The sequence below is a fragment of the Ambystoma mexicanum genome, chromosome 13 (assembly GCF_040938575.1).
Source record: "Ambystoma mexicanum isolate Mex_15411 chromosome 13, UKY_AmexF1_1, whole genome shotgun sequence".
NCBI lineage: Eukaryota > Metazoa > Chordata > Amphibia > Caudata > Ambystomatidae > Ambystoma > Ambystoma mexicanum.
Window position 1 is genome coordinate 192,090,736 of NC_090938.1, and position 19,443 is coordinate 192,110,178.

The 19,443-nt window shown below is 46.2% G+C and overlaps 1 protein-coding gene across 1 annotated transcript in view; it reads left to right on the forward strand.

The window, feature by feature from the left end:
- LGR6 (leucine rich repeat containing G protein-coupled receptor 6) overlaps positions 1–19,443 on the forward strand; it is a 571,666-nt gene that overhangs the window by 247,478 nt on the left and 304,745 nt on the right. The window lies entirely within an intron of this gene.

Here is a 19,443-nt window from a genome sequence, read left to right on the forward strand (position 1 = left end):
CTTTTCAACTCCCCCTAACCTTTTTGGGTATATGCTTGTGATTTAAAGGCAAATATTCTTTCAATATTTCCTACATCAAGTTGTCGGCCATTTCTGCCTCTTAACAAATGTTTTCTTTTTTTTTTAACATGGAGCATTTATGGGTATTCAGGTAGGTTTTCTTTCAAAACATTCAATGGTGAATTATGAAGGCCAAAGAGCCTATGGTGCTGCCATCACTTAGTGTGATTTTATAAAGAGATCACTCAAGTATTCCCATCATTTTGATGAAAGTGTGCCATTATACCACACTGTTTTCTTAAGTTAGTAAAAATATTCCATCAAACCAAGGCATTATATATGCTTAGCCGTTGCTCGTTGTATATGTGTGATGTGATAACTGCATTCAACCAATTAGACCATGGTGCCTGCTAGGCTATATAAAACAAAACAAATATTGTGAAGTGTGTCAGGATCAGCAATACAATATTTAGACAAATATTCTTTTCAGAGCAAACAAATCACTCCTTGTGCTTTTTTGCATAAGTTATTGATCATTAGTGTAGTCAATTTCGCTTGTCAATTTCCTCGACATGTGTTTCGCTGCTTCAATTGACTGCCTCGTCAGGAGTTTGACGTTATCCAAATTTTCACAGACTTGTATTGTTCTCTTTCATATTCATACAAGTCAAACGTGCATGTCGGCAGCAAAACGACATCCGGATTTGGAGCCAAAGTTGAACATAAGTCTCAAATACTGTTTTACTGATCAATGCACACTTCAACCTATCTGTACTAATTTTTATTTTATTATTGATAGATTAGTTAATTTGCTTAACATCAAAGTTGTCAAACAAAGCAACTGAACCATTTTTAAATGAGAGAAAGACTCAATATGAAGCTATTCAAGCAGACCAACCATTCAAAACCCAGTAACAAGTTAAACAATAAAGTTCCCTTAGCCGTACATTGTCTTAGGATAATCACAACAGTTTACTGCAAATGTACATATGGGGCACTAAGTGCGAGGGTTAAATATCAAATGTCATAGCTGCTACTCATTTGAAAACTGTTTACATTACAATCGTACATTTGGAGGGGTTTGTTGAAAAGAGTGTCACAGATGACTTGCATTCCAAAGTCACTTTGTTGAGCGTCGAATCCACAGAGAGTGGCCGCATTTGTGATACCCCAAGATTGTGTGTGCATAGAGGATAGTAACTATATTGTCACCACCAAGCAATGGGTTAATTTGTTAAATCATCCAGACTCTGAAAATAAGATCTGATGAGCCGGAGCTAAAACCAGCTCCTGGGTATAGGGCATCACCCGGTATGAAGGAACTACCTCTGGGGTACCATGAACTAGTACATAGCACACTGCTAATGCCCAGGAAAAGGAAATGTACACTTGTTGTCCTTTATATATGATCCATTGTGCTTTAAATGTGCTCTAGACATGTCCTTATGCTTCTTTAATGGGCCTCATTCCGAGGTTGGAGGTAAGGGTTAACGGTCACCGTTAATGGCAACGATGACCGTTAACACTTACCACCATATTCCGAGTTCCCTTTTGCGGGTTGGCATTTAACGCCTGCTTTTAGCAGGCGTTAAAAATCCAACCCGCAAAGGGACCTTGGAGTAAATTACGGCACCGTAATTTACGGTGCCGTAATTTACTCCTTCCCCATTCCCATTGAGCCCTATGGGGGCAGGAATGGGGATGGGGAACCAGTAAGGTGAATGGGGAATTACCGGTCCCTCAACCTTGGAATGGACCGGTAATTACTCCATTCACCATGCCGGATTTCCATGGAGTAAATAGCTCCATGGTTGCTTACCATGGTGCTATTTACTCCATGGATAGCGCCAGCCTCGGAATGAGGCCAATGTCACATAGCTATGTTTGTGTGACACAGTTTGGCCGGGGAGCTAAAAGTAGCTCCTGCTAGCTGTTGGTGTCTATTAACATTTTGGTCTCAATGCTGGGATATCTCCTTATCAATAGCTTGGCCTAACATGTATCCCCCTCCCACCCCCCCAAAATAATTCCTGAGATTAAGCTCCAGACTCCCAATGTGTCTTGTGGTGCTTTCAATGCATGTATGAGAAAACGCTATGATTGGTTAAGTGATTGATTGATAGGTTCTTTATAATGCGCTTATACACAATAGTTTCAAGGCGCAACCGGGCAGGGAGCGGAAAACAGGGGAGAACAAGACAAACGATCAGTACATATCGATAGCACAGCCTAGCATAAAAGCCAGTGGTTCATCATACAAACATTTCAATGGCTCATGCTTACAAACATGCCAATAGATACATCTTTACATGTATTTCGATGCATGTACATGCATCTTTACATGTATGTCGATAGCTCATCTACACAGTGTTTTAAGTGGGCCGGGGCCTGCCGGGGCCGGGCCCCGGCAGTCTCCAAAAAGTGGGGCTGAGCCGGGGCCCTGCCGGGGCCCCCCGGCCTCACCACGCCATGGCAGGACGCATTATCCCGCCGCGGCCGCAGCCGCGACGGGAGATGCACCCGCCACTTTTACGTCAGGCAAGCTGACAGAAGTGCCTGCCAGGCACAGCGTTGCTGTGACTGGCTGGCACTTCCGTCAGTCACTGTAACTTTCTCTGATGACCCCTCATCTGAGGGCCCATCAGAGGAAGCTAGAGTCCCTTAGTTTTCCCTCGCCAGGTCACTGACCCTCAGCGAACCCACGGGCTACGTGATCTAATCTGCAGATTAGATCACGGAGCCCGCGGGTTCGCAGAGGGTGAAAGACACCTCGGGCTCTGTGATCTCTGCTCTAAGCAGAGATCACTGAGCCCGAGGCGCCTTTCTGCTTTGGCAAGGCTTTATAAAAGATGCCTTCAACTGTGTACGTTTAAGCCATCTTTTATAAACGTAGACATATTTCTATGTTTATAACAGATGGCTTGAATCGTACACAATTCAAGGCATCTTTTATATAGCTTTGTCGACGGACAAAGCCACCTTGGGTTTTGTCCGTCCTCAACGCTTTATAAAAGATGGCTACGTTTCAAGCCGTCTTTTATAAACATAGACATATGTTACAAATCTCTATGTTTTTAAAAGGCAGCTTGAAAAGTACACAAACCATAGTAAGGTAAGCACACAAGTGTGCGTAACTTACTATGGTTTGTGCACTTTCAAGCCACCTTGTATAAACATCGAAATATGTAACATTGCTATGTATATAAAAGAAGACTTGAAAAATCACAAACCATAGTAGTACGCAAACAAATATTTAAATGCTCAAATACATTTATATATTTGTTTGCGCACCTTACTATGATTTGTGCACTTTTAGGCCACGCCCGCAATGGAAGCCACGCCCCCAAACGAGGGCCCCCCCTCAATTTTTTACCCCACTTAAAGCACTGCATCTACATTTCAATAGCTCAACATTGCATGCGTGTTTATCTGTCTTGAGTTTATAAAGGGAGGGGGGAGCACTCTGTGTGCATTAATGGAACACAAGTCTTCATCAAGCTTGCTGACAAAGCTGTGCCTTACCTAGAGTCGTATGTTCGAAACCTGCCAAGGGACCGCAAAACCCTTTATTTCCCAATGTCCGTAAATACAGTTCCAATTACTTGCATGATAATAACACTTAGCAGCCGGAGAAACCGGGCAGCAATAACTTTGTGAAAATATCATACTATTATATACGGACCTGTACGGTCCTCATATTTTTAATATTGGGCGACAAATAAATTAGGCCCCTGATTCATGGAATTTTTCGTGCGTAAAACGCAGATTTGCGCGCCATTCTGCTGAAAATCCCCATACCTCAAACAGGAATTTTCGGGCAGAATGGCGCGCAAGTCTGCATTTTTCACGCAGATAATTCCATGAATCAGGCTGAAAATCTCCTCATCATAAGATAATAGTGAAATTCACGTTCACTATTCAAATAGTGAATGTGAATAGTGAATTTCAGTAGTGAAATGGTTGGGAATAATGGGAAGGCCGGACATGCGAGCGGGAGCAGTGTTCAGAGGACGTAGCTGCAAAACACCATAGCATCTGTTGCAACCTCAGCAACATCTGTGCTGTGAAAAGGAAGGGAGCCATGTGTGAACTAGTCGTTAGCACCCTGAAACTGGCGCTCAGCCAATCAGGTCAGTGGAACCGCGGCTGCAACGGACAATCTAGGCCCGCGTTCCATCTGACCTCCTACCTTATCTTGGCATTCTAACTGCTGGTTCTCGTCGCCATCACTGCGTTGGTGTCGTAGTTTACTTTCGTTAGTAAATCTGCATACAAACGGTGCAGTGAACGGGGCGCGCGAGCACCTTCAGATGTCATCAGGAGCAAGACATCACAGAGAATTAATGAGCACTAGAATGCTCATGTAAACATGGTGACGGGGAGGGCAGTGGCCATGTTGGGAAGTAGCAATATCCTATGCAAACCAATGCATTGGCTATTGCTACTTTCAACATGACCCCTGCCCTCCTTTCTCTTGATGATGGCTAAAGGTGCTCATGTGCCCGTTCACCGTTTGAAAGTGCACTTTTTTTTTTTTATTTATTTTTCTAATGTCCAGTGTCAGGAACAGGTGCTAATGGCCTTATGTACTCGTTCCACGGGCAACACTGGGGGGGTAACGGCCCTTGGCCCACATTAACTGCCCTTGCTTCCACCATTAACTGGGGCCTTGGCCCGTTACCCGCGTTATTGCTCATGGAGCGGGTCCATAATGCCACATTGGTGTCATTGGTAGGAGAATGAACTGTATAACCTGTTGGATATATTCTATCACAGTTTACTAAAGCAAGCTATGCCGCATCTAAGGGCCACTTCACACCTGCACTGCGCCCTCCATCACCACTTTCCAAAAGAGCCTCAAAGCATACCTGTTTCCTGACACACGTCCCCTGCCACCGCTTTTCTATCCTAATCTTCCTGTCCTATCCTGAAAACATTTAGTAACTTCTGTTTCACCTCTCACCCGTTGAATCTTTTAATCTTGTGAGGCACTCCCAGGCTGCGTTGGTAGGGACAGGACTGAACACAAAGTTAAAGAATATCAAATTAATATCAATAAAATATTCATTAACAAATGTGATCGTCCTCAATTTATAAACCCCAGAAAGAGAAAGGATGGTCATCCCTACTGACAGTTTAACCTGTGTCTTATCAGCTACACACAAATGGATGCGGCAAGGACTTATCTCGCTGAGCTATCCTGCCAGCTGCAATACTTGGATTGCTACCCACCATATTATTATGTGGCCTCTGCTACCCTAATAAGCATGCTAACAAGTAATGAACGTGAAAAACCTTTATCCGACAAAAAGTCATCAGGTTCAAAAACATCATAAAATACATTAAATTACATCAGTTAAACCAACGCAAAAACATAAAAAATGAGACTCCTTCCATATCTCACATGAATACACCAAAAGCAATATTAACACAGATTAAAAATCATATAAAAAATAATACTAGGAGGGCTATGCTCGCAGCCTAGGACGATTATAGGTTTCACAACACTAGTACAAAATTGGCATATGGCAACATCACTAGTAATATCTTATTATGGGATTGTGATGAAGGTGTGTTTGATGTTTTCAACAAGTAGGCAGGGATTGTTTGAAGTATGTATTTCAGTTCAGTGTTCACACATGGAAGAATAACTGGAAGAGACCAGTGCTGAAGTCATGGTGAGCAAAGAGCCTGCCTAGAGGATCCAGGAAAGGTGGCCCGTGCGGATAGGGCAGCTCTCCTAGTGCCAGGCTGCGACAGATCCATGCCATCCCAGGTGGTCTACAGAACTGCGGCGCTTGCCAGTAGATGATGATGCCCACGATCCAAGGGTAGCGCTGAGTCAGGTAAAAGTGTGTGAAGGGTAGCCAAAATGTTTTGGTGGACCCGGGCCACCACTAAAGATCTCTTGATCAATGGGCGTGTGGCTGGCAGTGTGTGTCAAGTTAGTTTGCATTACTACGGTACGGAAGGGCTGGGTAACCTTTCAAAGTAAGGCAGGGGCCTGTAACCAGTGGCTCTCCAGATGCTTCAAACTACAAATCCCATGATTGCTCACTGTTGAATATCCATGCAAGGGCGGATGGGAGTTGAAGTCCAAAGACTCATGCTAAGGCATACCATCGGAAGAGCATGCTGGAGTTTTTGCGGGTGGTCATTCACAAATGTTCATAGGTGTAGAACATGCTTGGACGCATGTATAGCCCAATGTACAGTACAGAAGGCCTTCCCTGCCATGGGGCCCATATTTTATCATCAACAGATCCCAGAAATAAAGACATGGAAACACTTTGTACTCAGGCCACCTTCTTGAGGTCAGCATGTTCCGCAAATCCTGGGAAGGAGGGCGTGCTCTCTCAAGCCATGCAGCAATTCTCTGCAGCCTTCCCCCTAAAAATCTCAACTTGTTAGACCTTCATTTGAATCTTTCAAAGGATTAAAGACATGGCCACTTCCAGTGCTGGAAATGGAAAACATTTATTGGGGGAACGTCACTTCTTGGGAGGGGCCGGGTTTTGAGGGGTAGAAGGTGGGGCCAATAGGTTTGGCTCCCTTCAGGTTGTGCAACCGTATCTAGAACTCAATCCTGGTGATTTGCATAAAAGCAAGGAGCATTATGGGAACAACATAATCTCCACAATTTTAAATGTTAAACCAGTCTTATAGAAATTCATTAAGTAAACCTTTTAAGCAAATAATGGGTTCTTCTGTTTTTATTGGTCACAATAATCACCCTAATAAATATATGTCTGTAAAATGTAGGACATATATACCAGTTTGAACAGCTACAAAACTGTATTTAAGGCTTCATCAGTTTCTGTATCCTGGCTCCAGCACTGCGTGTTGTGAATGCTCATTGAAGAATGGATTGGGAAGCATGGGTGCAGCCTGCACTACAACAAGCAAACTGCTTTCAGAAGACTTGGTATGAATGCTCCATCTTGTTCTGGCACATTTCCTGCACTGGTTCTCAAATTGGTTAATTAGTTCTTGTAATTGAGGGAGAAGCCCAGTCTGTGGAGGGAGTGGCAGGTTATGTTGAGATGTTCTTGACCTTGCTCCGGTGAATGAACCCTGATCAGCCAATCATCTAGCTAAGGGTAGACGTAAATCCCCCCTCTCCTGAGACTTGCTGCCACTACCCGGCATCAGTTTGGAGAAAACCCTCAGGTGGAGGTCAGAGGTCAGCCTGAATGGCAGAACTTGAAACTGATAATGAGAACCGCAAACCTCGGGTACTTTTTCTGTACTTGAGATGATTTGGCACATGAAAGTAAGCATCCTGAAGGTCCAGTGATCCCAACCAGTCTTGGAGTTGGAGAGTCTGAAGGATCTGAGAAAAGGGTAACCATCTTGAACTTGTCCTTCCTGAGGAACTTGTTCAAGTTTCTTAAGTCCAAGATGGGTCTCCTTGCTCTGTCCTTCTTGGGAATTAGAAAGCAGGGGGAATCCCGAATCTTGTTCCTCTCCGCGACAGGTACTTGTTCTATTGCACCTTTCTCTAGCAGGATTAGGATTTCCTGCACAAGGAGCAGAGCAGATCTGGAATTTTAACAGAGTTGGTTCCCAGTGGATGATCCTGAGGCCTTTTTAGGGAAGGAAAGCAGTAACCTTGAGCTACTGTTTCCAGTGCCCAAGCATCTGATGTAATGCCCTGCCATTCGTTCAGATGCTGAGAGATTCTGCCTCCCACCAGGGTCTTGTGCGTCAAGGCCTCACAGTAGCTTAGAGGCGGCTGCAGCAGTGGCTGAGGGCAAAGATGCTGCTGCGGTGGCTGATTGAGCACCCTTCCTTGTCCACCACGAGGGAATTTCCTTTGTCCTTTCTGTACGCCCTGTCCTCTTCTCCTAGCAGCTGAGGAATAGTAACAAAAAGAACAACCTCTCCAGGAAGATGAGCCCGAATAAGGTTGTTGAGGTTGCTGAATGGAGGCGCTAAGGGACTTAGCTGCCGCCTTCGAGGACTTCAGCTTCTCCAGGGTTTCATCCGCCTTGCTGCGGAACAACCTCGAGCCGTCAAAAGGCATGTTGAGTAGCCTGGCCTGCACATCCGGTAAAAACCCTGACTTTCTCAACCATGCAAATCTGCGCAGTACCGTGCTTGCAGCCATGGATCTGCTAATGCTGTCAGCAGTATCCAATCCTGATTGGAGACACTTTTCTAACGCCTCTTTACCATCCTTAACTATATCCAGAAAGCCTTCCCTTTCCTCGCCTTCTTGAAAAGGTAATGCCGCCACACAGTCCCACGGGGTATGGGTAAACATGGCTAGGGTACAGGTGACATTAGTGGACTTTAGGGCCATACTCCCTGAGGTAAACACCTTGCGAGCCATTTTTTTATCGTCTCTATCCGGGGGAATAGAGGGATAGGCTGACTGACTGGTGGAAGTCGCAGCCTGTACCACCAAACTCTCAGGCGTACGGTGTTTGCTGAGATAATCAGGGTCACTGCTTGATGGTCTATATTTCCTGGAAAAGCTCCTATTGATAACTGAACCAGGTTCAAGATTTTCCCAGTTAGCTACCACCTTCCTCTGAAGGGCCTTATGAATGAAAAGGTAGAATAGGGTCTTTTTGGGGACTCTGGTCCAGGATGTCTGTCATGTCATCCTGTTCGAAGGTTGGTGAGGCCCTACTCTAACCCATGTATTCAGTGACCCTGTTCATAAGATTCCTGTACCCTGAAACTGCATGGTCTGAATGGTCAGGTTTAGCGAACTCCAACTCTGGTGATGTATGAAGACCACTGGCAGAGTGTAGGGAGTCGCAGAGATCTTTCATTCTTGACTCAGGGTCAATTAATTCTTCAGGCACTTCTCTAGTGCCAAATCTGACTCCCAATGGAGAAATATCCTTCCCTTAGGCACTTTTCTCCTCCAAAAATAGAGGACATTGACTTACAAAGCCTGTCTTCAGTACAGGTCTGTACATTTTCTCCTGAACTGGAATTAGCCTCGAGGGAACTGAAGGTATCGTCGATGTCGTCTTCGATAAAGGAGTAAATGTCTCCTTTGACGTCTGTGTCGAAGCAATCGGCGTCGATGAAATCGTTGAATGTTTTGATGTCTTATGCTTCTTTGCCGGTATCGGAGACGGACTCGACTCCCGGGTCGAAACCTTCGAAACCTTAGTGTCGGGTCGAGAATGTCGAGTTTCCAACTTCGAACTTCACTTAGCCGAAGTCGTTTTTGACCTTCCCGCGTGGTCCAAAGGAGCGACCAGGGTCTGGCTCATGCAATAGACTCCCAAAGCAATCAAAAGCGCTATGGGCATTTACATTGAAAACTGCAACCAAACACAATTGTGTGCAGTAAGAGGTTTGATCTGCAAAGAATGTAAGGCTCCTAGCAGAACGGTGACAAGCACTGCGATCCACGTGGTCGAACTACAGCAATAACATGAGAGTGACATCTTTGAATTAGCGTGTGAGAGTGTATCGAATAAAACTGCTAAACAGAGAGTATTGGAATTAGAAAGACAGTCCTTTGCAACTCTGACGCCTTCTGAGTCTGCAGCCACCTGCATGGACGCCACATGCATGGATGCTTGGAACACGTGTTATTCCAATGTGGATAGCTCAATATCTTCTGGAAAGAGGCGATGGGCACAATGGATAAGGCCTTGTGTGGCTTGGACTGTACTACGACTCCAGGACTCTTCTACAGAAAGATGGCACGTGTCTGAGTGAGCTGGAACCTCTGCAGAGATGCTGGCTTTTCAAGGCAGCTGCAGAGTTACCAAAGCATTGGCAAAGGCAAGGGTTAGAGGTTTTGTGTAGGCACAGGATAGGCATTTTGCAGGCCTTGCCTTTATGGTACCATACATGGCTATAAGATGGAAGTTGCTGTAAACTGGTGTGTGTGTTTTAGTAGATTGTGGTAGTTCCTATATAAAAACAATACCCATGCCAAAACTGACTTCAGTGAAAGAAACAGATGTGAGGATACACATAGTGCTTATAATGTGCGCCGCTAAAAGCCCAGTTGGCTAAGACAGTTGTATTACACCAGTAGTGCTTGTAAAGCTGCAATTAAGCCTTTAACTCTCAGAAGACGGCTGAGAAATAACACGTGCTGGCTCTACACACAAAGTTTGATATTACTGCTTCAAAGAGCTAACTCAAATGTATCCCAGGAGGATGTGTTTTGGCAGGGAGGGGGGCTTGTAAAAATGGCCATGGGCAGTCAATGGGTAGGTAAACAAGCCAAACAACACCCACAAAGTGTGTCCAAGTTTACATTAGTGCTGGGAATAGTCTAGGCTAAATTTACTCTGGGAACCCCTTCCCTTTGTGTGAGTGGGGGAATTGTCAGAATGATGTGTACAGGCTGAGGGGGGGAGCAACAGTGCAGGTCGAGCAGTACCCGACCTCCTCCAGGAAATGACTCAAATGCAGCTGTAGGGCAACTGCAGGACAGACTGAGCCCTGGTTGTTTGCATAAAATCAAAGAGCATTTTGGGAACATAAGCATGAGCACAGACTTGGATATTTGAAATATGTTTGTGGTGGTGAGTGAAGCTTGAAACTCTTTTGAACATGAACTGTATTCTTGACCATCTGATCATGTCATTTGTCACAACACTCACCCTAACAGAAGTATAATCTGACCATTTACACTCATTTTTCAGTACCTGTATATAGATATCAGGTTTGGGCTGCTCCAGCTGAGAGGAGAATGACTAATTTCCCTAAATGCCTCACGGCGCTCTTAAATAATCAGTCAATCTCATGCGAGCCTCCAGGCTATGTCCACAGAATAAATTGCTTATGCTGCTTCTGGATGACATATTCTGGAGATTTAACCCCTGGGTTACAGGCCAGAACAGCACCCCAGAAAACAAATGTTGCAAGAGCGCAGCTACGTCTTGTCTGGCCCAATAGCTCCCCTGCTTCACATCTCATCTCCCTCCTACATGCACTCCAACTAATCAGTTTTGCCATATAGGTGACGCTGAGGTACCACTTAATAGCCAAAACTAAAAACGGATACTCGGGCTGCATTGAGCAACGGAGAAGATCCTTCTCTCAGCATCAGTGTTGAAAAAGGAATAATGAGGCAGAAAGGAAAGTGGGTGTTTGAAATAAATCTGTTGAAATTCCTAGCTAGGTTTGAATGGCTTGCACGACTCCGCCAAGAAGACCCGGTCATAGGAATACATGATGGGGTAGCGGATGCACTGTTAATTATGCTGCGTGACATAGCAACGTTGCTAGTTACTATGAAACTATTACCTGTTAATGTTTGCCTGTTATTCAATCTATAAATACTAAATACTATGACCACACATAAGGATTAGAAAAGAGCAACGCTTGGACTAGTTTCTTCCTTTCATGGCCAAACTGGCATGCGGTGGCAATGCCACATGGTTGTATCCTCAATTTATATGACTAATGATGTTAGGATATATTGTCTTATTTCATATGGAAGTAGTGGAATGCTATATATGTCTGAAGGATTGCCCACTTTGAAGACTATGATCCTGGATAGCACATGTATACCAAATACATGAGGTTCTTATCCGTCTGTAGCAGGGGTCTGCAACCTGCCAGTCTGCGATGCACTAAACTCGCTTGGTTCCTCACCATTGACTATGAACGCTAGGAATTCTGGGATTGTAGTCCAGAAGATCTAGAGAATCAAATGTCGCAGACCCTTGCTCTGTCGGTTGGTGGATATTTTGGCTTTTTTTTATGACAATAATATCAATGGAGCGGGATCACAAGTAAAAAAGTTAAGGTCAGCGCATAAGCAACTTATTATAGATGGCTTTTCCGTGGCTTTCGAAAACGAAGAGAGTGAGTGGAGTCAATTCCATCGCCACCATTTTGGGCTGATACATCAGAATGATTAATTATGGGTATCATGTGACCTGGCAAAACCCAGTGATGGTTCAAAATGTGTTGCCATCGTCTGAGACTAGGGGATCGACACAAAGGAAGATCAACTTCCAGGAATTTCCTGACTCCGGAGAGCAACAAAGGCACCCCCATTCAAAGGAAATTATCAAGAAGGGTCTGATATATCCCTAGCAACGGCAAAAAAAGGAAAAATTCTCAGGCTAACAAAAAGTGACATTGACTGTTTCATACTTCTGGTGCACTTCCTCAAGGCCGGCAGATGTTGGCAACCCTGCATTACATTTATACAAAATATGAAACATAAGGAAGTAGTATTATTGCGGCAAAAAATATTAAAAGAATGGCTCATAGAACTAAGGAGTGGGACGCTTGAATTTGATGGAGGTTAGATCGTCCGGTCCTGGTGACCCCTGCAACCATGTCATGTTTTCCAGGATAACTAGTGACTCTGCAAATTACTATTTAGATCAAGCTGTTTAACCGCCATTAACATTCTCTTTCAATGGAATAAGTCAACCAATCCTTGCTGCTTGTGCAGGGAAAGGGGACTTTAAGACATGTTCTAGTCTCTTGGGCTTGCTTCTATGTTCACAAATATTTTCTTTAATTAGCCCTGCATGGACTCTGCTGTTTACATTTGTATGCATGCATCACAGAGAATAGCAATTCATATCAATGAAATTAAATGTTATTGTATTCACACAAATAACTCAATTTCGTAGCTGTGTATGCATATTTGTGTGCAAAAATAACTGAACAATTGTCCAACTTTGTAATGCTGTGATTTTCCACGTTTTGAAACTAAAGCAATTAGATCAATACAAGTCTCCATGAAAGAATGTGAGACATTAACTTCATATGTTATAATGCTTTATAACATATCAAATCGAAAAATTACAACTCATTCACTGGGATGTATAAGAACATACAATTTCAAGCCCCCCAAACATGCTACTATTTTTTGACACCACAGAATGAGTCATTTGAATGCATAAATACTTCTATAATTCAGCCTAAAGAAATGCCATGTACACGTGTTTCTTCCAAGTGAAGAGAGAATACAAATGAAAGTCCTTTACCATCCCCAGCATTCAAATTATAATCCAGAAAAGTGGAATATGCAGTTCATTCGAGCTTCAAATATTTAATGGGTGTCCGTGATTGTTCCTGAACCAATGCGGTCAGTTGCTTTGCATTTTTAGGGGTCTGGTTTTTGCAAAAGATGTGACCTCTTTTCACTGCACATCATAAGCTCAGATTTCTCCAGGACCGCCTCTCTCGGGAGTACTCCTTTGCATGAGCAGAATCATAGCACAGCAGGTGCGTGGGCTGCCCTGAAAAACCTATCAACTAGTACACCGGCATGCACGCCACATTATAACTAAAGTCATAAATGGGGGGGGGGCAGTCACAAAGGCCAACCGCACCTCAAAGTGAGTACCAATGGCTGGTACAAGTTGATCACAAACCACTGAGACTCACAAATCTAGCCTGTGTCCCTACATCGCCTGGTCCCACCTCACGCGCCTCTCCACTGCCCCGCCGCGTACACTGACAGTGGCGTGTCCAGGGAGTGGCCTGGGGTGGCACGTGCTGCCACTGGAATCTGATTGGCCATCCCACTTTCCTAAACTATGATCAGAGTGAGAGAGAGAGAGAGAGAGAGAGAGAGAGTGTGCGTGTGCGTGTGCGTGTGCGTGCGCGCTCATACTTCATGCCACCGCTGCATAAGTCAGAACCCCACCGGGGCCACCGAGTCAAAAGAGCTTGGCTACGCCACTGTGCACTGACTGCCTAATGGTACACTATGAGCTCCAACCTACATTGAAGTCGAGAGAGGCGGTGTGTGTGTGTTTGTGTATGGATGCAGGCAGGCAGGGGCCTGCCCCAGGGCCGGAGAGAATGCAGTATTGTGTTTGTTGGGGCTTAAGCTGTGAGGTTTGCATCTGGGGTGCAAGCTCCTGTCATCTCGGAGCTGCACCGCGGCTTTATGCACTCGGTGCCTGAATAGAAGGCGCCGCATCAAAGCGTCTGAGGGAAACCACAGGTAACCCAGCCCATTCTTAGCAGAGTGCAACATTCTGCTCAGGAGGCCCGCGGGCGCCCTCGCCGCATCTGCACAGTGGGCTCTGAGGGAAGTTTGCATAGAGCTGCGCGCGCGCCTCTCCCAGCCCCGGGCTTTACTTGGTCAACAACACCCCAGGTCGGGTCTCGAGACACTCAACTGAACGTGGCAGGTACATGTGCATGGAGTCGAGTAGCCCCCCAGCCCCCTTGCATATAACACAGACAATTCCATATGTGCTCACTGTAACTTTAGTAGATACATATTTCTACACGTCTGCAATAAATATGCTGTCATTTGGTTTGGGATGTAAAGGCTGCGTCACAGTTCGGGAAAGAGTCCCACGCCATCACCCCTCGCCCCCGGGCCTGCCTATATTAATTGCTTTGGTACCTCTATCTTCGGGTCTGTTTCGGCCCTAAACAGACCCGACCATAGAGGTACCAAGGCAAGCAAAACCAGGACGTCTGGTCGCCCTAAACTTTAGGGTGACCAGACGTCCTGGTTTTGCTACGACTGCACCGGGATTGGGCGCTCTGTCCCCTTTCTCGAGAGTTTTTTTTTTTCTTTAAACCCTGTCCTGTTTAGGCTAATTACGCAAGGGCGACAGTCACGGTTTTGGATAAAGGGGCGATAGTCATAGAGTAAGCATTTATCTTCACATTTTCAGGTGACAGGTTGGATTCGAACCCCCAACCTTTCAGATCCCACCCACATGCATCAACTGGTTGTGCCACCGGGACATGCTGAGGAGTAAACAAACAGAAAGGTTTGTCATATCAACCAGAGCAATCTAGCTCCTTTGTATTAACATGCATATATCCTGATTCAAAACCCACATTTTATTAGCAGAATCAGTGCCGGAAATACTATTTGGGGTGGGGGGGGTGGGATTGGGGAAGAGGGTTAAAATGCAGGGGTCAGGGGGCATTGTGAGGGGCTAGTCCTTCATTTATGTTCTTGGCTGTCTCAGCTTTTCCTTCTTGAAAATATGGTCACCCTAGGTCTACGCAACCTGTCCATCCAGGGCCGGCCTTGGGGAGGGCTGCCAGGGCAACCGTCTGGGGCGACATTAGTCCCCCGCCACGCCAGCTCGGGGGAGTCTTTCCAGGTTTCCTGTGCGCTGGAAGAAGGCTCGTGCAGGTGGCCTATTAAAATGAAACGTGTTCTGCTCCCAAGAAAAATGTGGTCCCCCACCCCGCGCCACGCCCACATTGCATGACAAGGGGCAAGCAGGGGGAGGGATGCCAAATTTGTGTTTAGCTGCCAAGATGCTGCAGCCTCTAAGACCATCAATGGCACGTGTCCAATCAATAGTAGTAGGAAAAAACATACCTTATCTGACTCCGGTGAAGTTGGGGGCCTGAAACTGGTGCCTCCTATCCCCAAATGTATTACTTCTTTAACGCATTGCTGAGCCAGGGCTAATTATAAGGAATGGAGAAAACTGCTCCAACCGTAGACAAAAAGGTTTTCAATTGGAGTTGGCATTTATAATATGATATGATAAGGCATTTATAACGCGTCTATACACAAGTGTTTCAGAGCGCGATGAGGCAAGGGAGGGGGAACAGAGGGAAAACGGAAACAACGATCTTACTAGGCCAGGTGTCATTAAGATCGCGCAAGTGCAGGGGAGGGGGGAAAGGGAAAAGTGCGGGGGGGAAGGGACAGAGGACAGTGCAGTAAATGGGATTGCAGTAAATGGGATTGACAGTAAAAGAAAATAGAATAAATAAAAGCAATAAGTAAAAAGGGCGGCCAGCTGGTGGCAAGTGCAAGGGTCTTAGAAAAAGGACCTATGATATTATATGACATTTATAACACTCCTATACACAAGCGTTTCAAGGTGTGACGAGGGGAAACAAAGGGAGAACCAAGTGAGCAATCTTACTAGGCATAGTGACATTGAGATTGCGCAAGTGCAGGGGAAATAGAGGGGAAAAGTGTCAGGGAAAGATCAAAAACAAGTAGTGGAGCCAGCAGATGGCAGTGCAAGGGCTACGTACAGACAAGTGTCTGATAAGTGCAGGGACTGTAGGGTTGCAGATACAGACCCAAGTGCAAGGGTTGCCAAGAGGCATTTCAGGTGTGCAACTGGGCGGGCAGGGACCAGGACCCGAAGTTCAGAAGGTAACCAGGTGAACAGTGCAGTATCAGAGAGGAGATCAGCAGGGAAGAGGAAGAGAGAAGGCAGAAGCCAAGAGGAAAGTCTTGAGATGCTTCTGGAGCCAGAGATGGTTCTGCTCAAATTCCAGAGGCTGTTCCAGAGGGAGGCGCCAGCGGAGAGATCTGCTCCAATTGGTTGCTTGTAGAAGCGCCTGACCCTCAAGGAGTTGAAGGTGGAGGAGCAAAGAGCTTGAATAGGAAGACATTTCAGAAGACAGAGTTGGAGGTATTGCTGTCTCAGCCCACAGAAGACCTTGTGGACAGTGCAATTGGTCTTGAACTTGATCCTTGCAGCCACTGGGAGCCAATGGAGAGATTTCAGGGCTAGAGAGATACAATCCCTGGGCTTGAGGCCAAGGACAAGTCTCAGTCCTGTTCTGGATGAGTTGTAGAGGACAGAGAGTAGAGGCAGGCATATTTATAAAAGAGGCTGTTGCAGTAGTCCAGCCTAGAGAGAACCAGAGCTGACAGAGACAGAGAGAGCTTCTGGGGGAAGGAGGGGCAAGGAAGAATACCTCTGAGGAGGTGCAGGTGGTAGTTTAACTTCTTAGAGATGTCAGAGATGAGAGGAGAGAAAGAGAGTGTGGAGTAGAAGATGACCCAGGGGTTCTTAGCCTCAAAGGTGGGAGCAGGAAGAGGGCCAAGGGAGGCCGGCCAGAGAGTGGCAGGAAAAGAAGGTGCAGGTATGTTGATGAGGAGGATCTCTGCCTTACTGGCATTCAGGCAGAGATCTTTGGCGACACACCACTACTAAATTACAGACAGATAATCCGGGATGAGAGAAGAAGTGGTAGAGGGGAGCCTGAAAGCGAGCTGAGTGTAGTATGCATAGCACTGAAAGTTGGAGCAGAGAGCAGCAATGGGCTAGGCGAGAGGTGCCAGATATTGGTTGAACAACCAGGGAGAAAGGTTAGGACCCTGGGGAGCACCACAGGTAGAGAGGGATAGAGGAGAGGAAGGACCCACGTTGGACCTGGGAGGGGCGGTCCAAGAGGAAAGAAGTCAGCCAGGCCATAGCCTGATCAGTGATACACAGGTTATCACGGAGCCAGTTGAGCAGGATGGCATGGTTGACCGTGTCAAAGGCAGAAGAGAGATCAAGTAAGATGATCACACCAAGTTCAGGGTCGGGCAGGGGTGGTAACGTTCCACCAGCCCGAGCCTATGTTAGCCTAGGATGAAGCAAGGGCTTCACGTGGAATCTGTTCAACCACGAACAGTAGGTCATCGTTATTAGAACCCCAGGGTTTTCATCCAAAGTACTAACAGTTTTGTTTAGGAAAATCGAGGCTGCAATTAACATAAGTGATGATTTCTTTAGAAAAACTATAAACAAAGATGGCTGGCAACCAACATTTTAACTGGTACTCCTTCCTTTACTACTTGGATTGCTAATACTTGGATGTGGGAATGTTGGGCTATGTAGGTGAGTAAGCTAAGTGGCTAGGGCACAGGACATTGGGGCAGCGTTGCAGGTGGTGCGTCTGGGGCACTGGTGGCTGAAATAAACATGGCAGACCCCGGGGCGTGGCTGTGATGGAACACAAGTGGTTACTGGCAGACTCTGGTCATGATCCCAGCGCTTCACCCCCGAGTGCTAATGTGTAGTCTCTCTTTGCTTGCAACACGGCTATCTTAGCATACCTGCCTACATGTGCTAAAGAAAAAGCAGGAGGGTGACATCATCAGACGCAATACCCCCTTTCCCCTGAGACTCCGCCCACACGCACCACCCACATTTTTTTAAAAAATCAATAGTAAATAACGCAAATCTGAGCGTGATTTACACTCCTCTGCACATACCTCGATGTGATTGGCTACTATCAGTCTGTTTGTAGCCAATCACATTGAGGTGTGGGAAGATTTACTGAAAAGGCTGGAAATCCCAGAGACTCCACGCTCTTTTCCCGGAGACCGTGAGAATAGTATCAAATCCCAGAGTCTCGGGGATAAACCCAGAGACTAGGCCGGTATGTGTCACAGGGACCCAAGGCAGAAACGCTGCCGAGTATAGCGCATGGGCAGAGAGACAATATCCCGGCCAGAGAGCCACCTTACCCCTCCCACAAGTCTAGAGGCTGTCGTCCATGGGTGACATTGAAGCAGGTGGCATTTGTACAGCCTGTTCAGTACAGTGAGTAAAATGATTGTTTTCGTGTGGATAGCCGCTCATACTTGCCTTGGAGATGGGTGCACTAGGCAACCAAACAATGCTCAGTTGCCCAAATCCTAGTGTCCATGCGCCCACTTCCCAAAGACCAAAAGTCAAGTTCCAAATGGGCAAATGGGTTAATTCCTGTGGACACACACAACACACAGAGTTCCCAAAGGACGCGAATTTCAAATAACAAAGGTACTGATTGACAAATAAGCTACCGTGATAATGCCAGACGTTGTCTCTTCTCTAAGGGAACTGAGAGTGATTACCCATAATCCCTTTGTGAATCAAATAGTTGTTATAACGGAGTAAGTGTTGAATAAGGTCCACAGACCCCAAATCCCAGTAGCCACCCGTTCAGTTAAAGGTGGGTGAAGTCATGTAACCAATTGATTTTTATGGAAGTGTGGAGTCACACTGCACAGAGCCTCGTGCTCCACTACACAACTGCACCCACCCGTCTTGGTCAGAGCAGGGTGGTCCACCGACAGCTCGCACCCCTCCCCTCGTCTCCAGGTGCACGTCCAACTGCAAAAGACAAACAAACGGAGATCAGATGCGAAGTGGAACAGGAAGGGCTTTTGTTCGGGCGTCAAGAGGCCCCCGGTGCGCTGACACGCACTCTTTGTGCGTTCCCTGAGAGCGTCTTTAGGCGGCGTGCATTCCTTCCGCGCCTTTGTCCAGAAAATGCCCCCGGTTCCCTCCACCGGTGGAGGCCGAGCCGGGGGAGGCATTGTGCGGAGGAGCGTGTGCAGCCCCGAGGCTGAGGCTTGTGTTCCTGGCGTCAATCGCTAAGGTTTGGCGTAAGGGGGGAAAAGCTCTAAAGAATAGCGTCGCCGTTCTGCTGCACCTGTCCGCTGCGCCGCTTGGGGGTCGCGGGAGGAAGGCCTTCAATGAACTGTGCACCGGGAAGAACAAACAAGCATTGGCAAAACCAATAGAATGTTTCTGTCCTTGCTCAAGGAAAACGCCTCAATCAAATGTACGCAGTGACTAAAAGGACCGCAACACAATACGTGCCATTGCAAGGTGCTTAACACAAAGCAGGCACACAATACAGACATAAAAAGTTAGCAGCAAAGAAAGACCTTTTTTTTTCCTCCAAGTCTGGACATCTGGGACTCGTCATTAAATGCACAGCAGAGTGAGCCACGCGTAACGAAGACACACACAGGGGGTCATTACGAGT